Here is a 9,178-nt window from a genome sequence, read left to right on the forward strand (position 1 = left end):
CTCTCTCTTTTTCTCTCTCTTTTTCTCTCTCTTTCTTTCTTTTTTTCTTTCCTTCTTTCTTTCTTTCTTTCTCTCTTTTTTTTCTCTTGGAGGACCTGAGCCCTAGGACCATGCCTCAGGACTACCTGGCCTGATGACTCCTTGCTGTCCCCAGTCCACCTGGTCGTGCTGCTGCTCCAGTTTCAACTGTTCTGCCTGCGGCTATGGAACCCTGACCTGTTCACCGGACGTGCTACCTTGTCCCAGACCTGCTGTTTTCAACTCTCTAGAGACAGCAAGAGCGGTAGAGATACTCTGAATGATCGGCTATGAAAAGCCAACTGACATTTACTCCTGAGGTGCTGACCTGTTGCACCCTTTACAACCACTGTGATTATTATTATTTGACCCTGCTGGTCATCTATGAACGTTTGAACATCTTGGCCATGTTCTGTTGTAATCTCCACCGGGCACAGCCAGAAGAGGACTGGCCACCTCTCATAGCCTGGATCCTTTTTAGGTTTCTTCCTAGGTTCCGGCCTTTCTAGGGAGTTTTTCCTATCCACCGTGCTTCTACACCTGCATTGCTTGCTGTTTGGGGTTTTAGCCTGGGTTTCTGTACAGCACTTTGTGACATCAGCTGATGTAAGAAGGGCTTTATAAATACATTTGATTTGAACATTTGATTTGATGTTCCTGGGATCATATGGTACCACAAATATTATCCCAAAATTCTAAATCGTCTGACTGAGGTTCACACCCTGTCACAACTTCCGCCGAAGTCGGCTCCTCTCCTTGTTCGGGCGGCGTTCAGTGGTCGAAGTCACCGGCTTTCCAGCCATCGCCGCTCCATTTTTCATGTATCCATTTGTTTTGTCTTGTTCCCTGCACACCTGGTTTTCATTCCCCAATAAATCTACATGTATTTATTCCTCTGTTCCCCATCATGTCTTTGTGTAAGATTGTTTGTGTTACGTGTGTATTGTTGACGCGCCAGACTGGCTTGTTTTTCCGTGTTATTTTCACGAAGATGTTTTTTGTTAAACATAATTCTTGTGACTTTTTTGCGCGTTTTGAACTTTTGCCTAAATAAAGTGTGCGCCTGTTCACAAATGTCTGCTCTCCTGCACCTGACTTCGCTACCAGTACGCACACGCCTGACACACCCGTTCCAGGAGGTTCCAGGAAGATCAAAATGGAGTAATGAGAGCAGCAGCTGCCTGTCTGCCAGGGTCTAGGGCTTTTGCATTGAAAGATTCACTGCTGGCCTCATGCGATCACTATATCTCTGTTGAGGATGCTGAATTGGCAGTGTTTTTTCAGCAACTGCGTCGGAAAGTGGTGGGAGGTCAGGAATTGCCATCCCTTATTGAAGTTTTGGACAGCTGCAGCCCTGACATTTTCCCCAACATCAATAGACTACTAAGGGCCATTCTCAACCTTCCTATGACTTCATACTGTTGAGAGACTCTTCTTCACTACAGGTCGTATCAAAACATTCATCAGATCTTGCATGCTGACTGTATGTCTCAACTATCTAGTCCTATTGTCCTTTGAAAGGGAATACAGTGACTCTTTGGACTATGAAATAATCTTCATCTTCAACACCAAGCCTAGGCATCTACACCTTGTGCTGTAAAACGTGAAACACACAAGAAGCCTGAATGCTGTTTATTTATGATTTAGCCTAATGTTTTCATGTCTGCCTTTATGTGTTTGATTCAGAATGAGCTATTGTATTCATACCGGCCGTGATATTAGGCTATGTATGATGATTTCATGTTTTCATGCCTGCCTTGGTGGGCCACATTGATGTTTGCTGATTCAAGTGAGCTAGTGTATTCATATCTGTTGTATTATGTATAATAATTTTCTTTTTTCATGCCTCAATGCCTACAGTAGCGTTTGCTTATTCAAAGTAAGCTATTCATTTCATACTCGCCATGCAGTTCAAGATATAGGCCCAACGTGTTTGTATTGTATTGTGTGTGGCTGTTTCCATATGGCAAAAAGTGTGCACTTTTGTGATAAATTTGGGCTAAATTAAATTAAAACACTCAGGGCTTTCTATTCTTTGTGCATAAAGCTGTTTGCGCATATTCCAATCCAGCGCCAAGTTGGTGTCCAGCTGATGCGCTGACCATGTCCCTGAATCTACCTGTTGTGCCTGTACTGTAGATCGCTCCTTTGAGTGGAGTGGTCGATCTGATCTGATAATATGTGATTATTTAATGAGGTTGGACTGTCGGATTGAAACATCCATTATCCATATTTTCTGACAGTATAATCTTCCCCATTTTATTACTGCACCTGTTGCTCTCTCTCTCTCTCTCTCTGTGTCTCTGTGTCTCTGTGTCTCTGTGTCTCTGTCTGTCTGTCTGTCTGTCTGTCTGTCTGTCTGTCTGTCTGTCTGTCTGTCTGTCTGTCTGTCTGTCTGTCTGTCTGTCTGTCTCTCTCTCTCTCTCTCTCTCTCTCTCTCTCTCTCTCTCTCTCTCTCAACATGTGCATTTCATTATGTTTGTTTACTGTCTGACTCGGACAGTCGGCCTGTTTTGTCAGCAGTGTTGCTGTAAGCGGTTGTGTAGTTGCGCACAGGGCTTGTTGATAAGGGGAATTTGAGGTGTTTTTGGTCACATTTATCCTGTGTTATGTGTTAAATCATGCAATGTGATTCCACAAATGTTCACTTAAATATGTTGGGGTAGTTTTGCTGTATAATTGCTGGAGAATGCTTCCCCAGACATTTTTACTTATGCCCAGGCACACAGCAATTTCTGCCTACAATGTCATTCATTCTCTTTCCTTGATTCAGTCCCAGGAGAGAGGTATAAGGCTAATGTGAGAAAAATATAGCGATGCTGTCACACCCTTTGTGATTGTCTCCACCCCCCCTCCAGGTGTCGCCCAACTTCCCCATTATCCCCTGTGTATTTATACCCGTGTTCTCTGTTTGTCTGTTGCCAGTTCATTTTGTTTCGTCACGCCTACCAGCAGTTTTCCTTCTGCTCCTGTCTCTCGATTGTTCCTGTTTCCTTGTTTTCCCGGTGTTGACCATTCTGCCTGCCCTGACCCTGAGCCTGCCTGCCGTCCTGTCCCTTTGCCCCACCTTTCTGGATTACTGACCTTTGTCTTCCCTGAGCCTGCTTGCCGTCCTGTACCTTTGCCCCACTTATCTGGATTACCGACCTCTGCCTGCCCTTGACCTGCTTTTTACCTGCCCCTGTTCGATTAATAAACTGTTGTTACTCGACGTTGTCTGCATCTGGGTCTTACCTGAAACGTGATAGATGGAAATGCGTAAAACATTTACAACATCGATGAAACAGTCTTTGGATGCCCATTGACTGATAATGACCTGACACTTGGTCTAATTAATGAATTATATTATTGTAATAATATAACCTTTTTAGTGTGTATTATTGACTGATGATTAGAGTAAACATAATATCTGTGTATCTGACAGCACAGATGGTAGAACAAAAGCCAGATTCCCTGTTATTCATCCTCCTCTCTCTCTCCTATCTTTTCTGCCAGTGCCTGTCGTAAGGAGGAGGCAGATAGTGGCTATGTCCCAATTATCTCTCCTTCCTCCCAGTGTGCTCTTGTTCACTTCCCTTCACTGATTTGAAAGGAAATTATTGGTATAAGAAATATGGTACTAGCCCATGCCTCCACCAATCCACTGCTTTGTGGGAAGTAGCAAATGAGTGCACACTTTGGGAGAACATACATATTATTGGGATATACACCCAGAGAGAGTGAAACTGACCCCCGATCTTCACTGACCCTGACCTGGGGGAGGCCATCTTACAAACAATCATCTCCTTTCATGAAGCGACCAGAGGTGTATACTACATACCGGGTTTGAGGAGTTAGCGAGGCAACTTTGAGTTCAACTCGGGATAATCGGTCATACGAAAGTTGCTCACCTTTTTGTCAGGTACGTCTCTATGGCAACGAATCCTTCGGGGCAGGCTAACTCGGCTAACTTCATTAATTCTGAATGAACTGTCTGAGCCATGAGTTGAGGACTAATGAAATCAGATACCTTTCCTCTCACAAAGATTGTGTCATCTGTGCCCTTCATTGAGGAAGACCACTGATTAAATATTTTATTCATAATAAAAAAATGCTGTGTAAAAAAATAGTAATGTTAAAATACCTGACACCTTTATTACTGAAAGCATTTGCTTTACAAACTGTACGTTTTTTGCACAATTGTATTTAGAAAAAAGGCAAATGACAGCCACAACCAACCATAGACCTATAATCCATAGATGGCAGTTCCCATTCAAGGTACTAGGGGTTAACTAGCCCCCCGCCCCTAAGAACAATGTCTAATTGCTGACACAAAAAAAGCAAATAATTGGAATGTGGATGAAGGTCATGCTTAGGCAAATAAACTATAAAGGGAAATAAATAGATAGTTTCAATGTTTTTTGTTATTTCATGAAATGTTGTTAATAGGCATTTTTTTTTAAAGTCCCGGGGGTGCCAGTTACCCTGGTAGAATATTATGGGATAGGGTTTCACACAAGTGTGTTAAAGTCCATTTAAACAGTTTTATGTAGAAATTCTTTAGTAAGAGCTAAGTCTAGTTGTCTTATTTTAATTATTTAAATACAATGGGGGGGTATGGTGTTGCACATGTCACCATTAATATACACACTATGAGGAGATTTGATGTAAAGTCCCTCTTTTTAACTCACCTGCACATTAATTTGATTTGTTCTTTCTTTGTTGGTCCTTTTCCATTCAATCCATTATGTATAACCGCACTAAATACTGTATGATTTGAAAAATGCAAGATTTTAAATCCCAGCAGTCTTTAAAATAATATTCAGGAGCAAAAGGTTTTAAATAGTTGTTTTTAAGTCATAAAAAAAGTTAATTGGAATGGAATAAAACTAACAACATTAAATAACATGGGGGGGTGAGTTGCCCCCAACAAACTCATCCAAATTACTACTTTACTCAAAAATGATCAACATTTTTCTCTCTAAACAAGTAGATTATTAATCTTAAGGCTTTCCTACTTGTATATTTAAAAAAACATTTATAGATCTAACTTCATTGGAATATATCTACAACTTTTTCAAAAATTAAAAAAATTAGATCATTTTGACAATATATATATTTTTTTTTGGGGGGGGGGGGCAGTTACCCCCTAGTATTCAATTGCTAGTGTACCTACTCATGAGTTTAACAACCAAATTGCCAGGTTTAGAGGTTCCAAAACCCTTTTATGGATTATATGTCTATGGCCACCACAACGCAACAAGCTGTCCTGTTGGTTCCACAGATAGCAGAAAGAGCAATAGGAGTAGGAAAAAGGTGCGTGTGCATTGATAAGCACACCAAAGATGGCATTAACGATAAGTAATACAATAAAGACGACACTTCTAAAAGTCTATTTCACACCATAGCCTGCTGAATTGGAGAGAGAACTTTTCTTTCATTTAGATTTTGGCACAAATTAACATGTGGCACTGACTCGCCCATGGATTGATGTTTTAGCACTGTCTCAATGAAGAGTTCGGCATTCGACTGGCCATGTGCGATATGCATGCACAGTTACAAGCCTGCTAGAGTTAGTGGCAGGTGTACGAGCAAAGGGCACTAGGGGGTAACCCCCCCCCCTGATTAAATGGATTTTAATAACTGATTAAATGGATTTTAACACACATTTTAACACCCCTTTTCTAAAAACAACATTTCATGAAATAACAAAAAAAGTGTAAACTGTAGCCATTTATTTCCCTTTATAGTTTATTTGCCTAAGCATGACCTTCATCCACAAACCAATTTATTTCCAAACATTGCTTTTTTTGTGTCAGCAATTAGACATTGTTCTTAGGGGGGACTAGTTATCCTAAGGCCTATAGTACCCTAGCCATTGTGTAGTATGGATGAGGCCTGACCTGGAATGTGAAGCTAACTGAAGTTGGCTAGCTTTACAAAAGCCTGAGTAGATCTAGCTTGCTTCGTAGTAAATGACTCAGGTTCCTCCAAACACATACATCATAGACTATGGCAAGAAGAGCCGGAGTAAACACTGGGAAGACTACAGTACCTGCCGCTCCTGTATGTGTATTATACAGTATCTATGCATCAATATTCATAAAGCCAATACTATCTCTGTGTTTCAGATGAAAAAGGGGATGCCAGAAGATATCAAACTGAGATGGAGAGATGTGGATGGAGAGATCTTCCACAAGAAGAAAAGGGAGGAAGAGGAGGAAGATTCTTCATCTGCCAGTGCATGTGGGAGGATCTGACCTTGTGTATCAATCAGGTGGTTGTTGCTCTCTTTGAACCACTTCAGTTAAAGGATCTCAGTTTGCTAGAGAGGCTGTGTATTGTAATAGAGAGATCATTCTATACTGTGTGCATTTATTATCGGAGAGACTGCACACAACTGTTGTGAGTAGTTGTTAAAGAAATCAACACTGTAAAACCCCAGATGTAGTAGGGTATATAAAGTCTGAATGAAGGCCTATTGAACAGCATCTGAATGACTTTTATTTTCCAAATAAATCTTGAGTATGAACACAGATGACTCAGATCCAATGGTTAGTTTAGTTTAATATGACTTATGGAATACTTGATGCAGGGTTTCTCAAACGTATCTTGCCCAGGGACCCCGCCCAGCCAAACCAGCGACCAAGGGACTCCCATCACATGTAGCAAAAAAAAGATTGTCTTATCAGGTGAATGATAATGTCAAGTAGAAGTAATCAACATTTTAAAATGAATAGATTTGGTAGACAGTTTCTGTCACGGCTGTTTAAAGGATCGGACCAATGTGCAGAATGGTTGTAGTTCCACATATTTATTCGGGGAAGACCGCCGCTGAAGGCTCCGGGCTGGGGACCGCCGCTGAAGGCTCCGGGCTGCGGACCGCCGCTGAAGGCTCCGGGCTGCGGACCGCCGCTGAAGACTCGGGGCTGCGGACCGCTGCTGAAGACTCCGGGCTGCGGACCGCCGCTGAAGACTCCGGGCTGGGGTCCGTTTCAGTAGGTTCCGGACTGTAGGCCGTCTCAGTAGGTTCCGGCTTGTAGGCCGTCTCAGTAGGTTCCGGACTGTAGGCCGTCTCAGTAGGTTCCGGACTGTAGGCCGTCTCAGTAGGTTCTGGACTGTAGGCCGTCTCAGTAGGTTCCGGACTGGGAACTGTCGCCGGAAGCTCTGGACGGGGGAACTGTCGCCGGAAGCTCTGGACGGGGGACTGTCGCCGGAAGCTCTGGACGGGGAACTGTCGCCGGAAGCTCTGGACGGGGGACTGTCGCCGGAAGCTCTGGACGGGGGACTGTCGCCGGAAGCTCTGGACGGGGGACTGTCGCCGGAAGCTCTGGAAGGGGGACTGTCGCCGGAAGCTCTGGAAGGGGGACTGTCGCCGGAAGCTCTGGACGGGGAACTGTCGCCGGAAGCTCTGGACAGGGAACTGTCGCCGGAAGCTCTGGACTGGGAATGCGCACTGGAATGCTGATGCGTGGAACTGGCGTGGGTGGCGCCAGACTGGTAACACACACCTCAGGACGAGTGCAGGGAGCAGGAACAGGACACTCCGGACTGGGCATGCGCGCTGGAGGTTTGATGCGTGGGACTGGCCTAGGTGGCGCCAGACTGGTAACACGCACCTCAGGGCGAGTGCAGGGAGCAGGAACAGGACACTCCGGACTGGGCATGCACACTGGAGGTCTGATGCGTGGGACTGGCCTAGGTGGCGCCAGACTGGTAACACGCACCTCAGGGCGAGTGCGGGAAGGAGGCACAGGATGTACTAGGCTATGGAGGCGAAATGGAGACCAGGAATGCTGAGCAGGCCTACTCCTTCCTGGCTGAATGCCAATCTTAGCCCGACACCGGTGAGGAGCTTGCACCGAGCGCATCGGGCTGTGAGTGCGTATGGGCGATACAGTGCGCATCACACTATAACCCAGTGCTCGTTCAGTCACTCGCTCCTCAGCACGCCCGCTCCGCAGCGCTCTTAACGCCAGCACCTCTCTCCGGAATCTTGCGTCAAACTCCGCGCTCGACTCCCTGACTGGCTCCGGTTCACTCCTCAGCTGTCCAGGGTAAGCATGGGAAGTTGGCTCAGGTCTCCCCCCTGACATTGCCAAACTCCCCGTATGCCCCCCCCACAATTCTTTGGGGGGGGGCTGCCTCTCACTCTTGTCTTTTGTTGTATATAGCGCCTCGTAGCATCGTCGCTCCATTTTTGCCACCTCATTTTCCTCCCTCGGGTGGCGATACTCTCCAGCCTGTCTCCAGGGTCCTTTCTCATCCAAAATCTCCTCCCAAGTCCATTCTTCCAGCTGATCCCTACCATGCTGCTTGGTCCTTTTGTGGTGGGTTGTTCTGGCACGGCTGTTTAAAGGATCGGACCAACGTGCAGAATGGTTGTAGTTCCACATATTTATTATACCATGAAACGTTGCAATACACAAATAACTTGAAACAAGAAAACAACAAACCGTGACGCAGAGAGAAAATAAACACTACTCAAAAATGAACAACCCACAAACACCTGTGGGAAAAAAACCTACTTAAATATGATCTCCAATTAGAGACAATTAGGACCGGCTGCCTCTAATTGGAGATCATCTAACAACCCCAACATAGAACTACAAACCTAGAAAAACCACATAGAAACAGATAACAAGAAAACCACCCCAAAACACCCCCTGTCATGCCCTGACCTACTCTACTATAGAAAATGGCATCTTACAGGGGTCAGGACGTGACAGTTTCATTTTGACCTCCCCACAGTTCATTTGAAGAGGAAGTGTAAACTCTAACATAGTCTAGAAAGGTATCTTGGCGGCGTAGAGAACATTCTGCTGTTGAAAAGCACATTTTCTGCAATTATACAGCTGAGAGAAAATGATGCCATTTCAAAGCTAATTTACTGCAATATTATGTATTTTGTCATTGCTAATGCTGTGTTCCTGTGCTCATACATTATAACAACATCAATGCGTATGTTCCCTGAATGCCCGGATTTACATTTTCTAGCTTTTATTTGATTTGTTAGTCCTCAAAGATGGTATTATTAAAAAATATATACTGCTCAAAAAAATAAAGGGAACACTTAAACAACACATCCTAGATCTGAATGAAAGAAATAATCTTATTAAATACTTTTTTCTTTACATAGTTGAATGTGCTGACAACAAAATCACACAAAAATAATCAATGG

General features: G+C 44.1%; 1 long non-coding RNA gene across 1 annotated transcript; it reads left to right on the forward strand.

Annotated features, from left to right (window-relative positions):
- The first annotated feature begins 1,154 nt into the window (after nucleotides 1–1,154).
- On the forward strand, nucleotides 1,155–6,533 carry LOC115152110 (uncharacterized). The gene is made up of 2 exons (XR_003867422.1): nucleotides 1,155–1,463; nucleotides 6,129–6,533. It is a non-coding gene; the product is annotated as an uncharacterized LOC115152110 (long non-coding RNA).
- Nucleotides 6,534–9,178: the final 2,645 nt, after the last annotated feature.

This window comes from Salmo trutta, chromosome 17 (genome assembly GCF_901001165.1).
Source record: "Salmo trutta chromosome 17, fSalTru1.1, whole genome shotgun sequence".
Taxonomy (NCBI): domain Eukaryota; kingdom Metazoa; phylum Chordata; class Actinopteri; order Salmoniformes; family Salmonidae; genus Salmo; species Salmo trutta.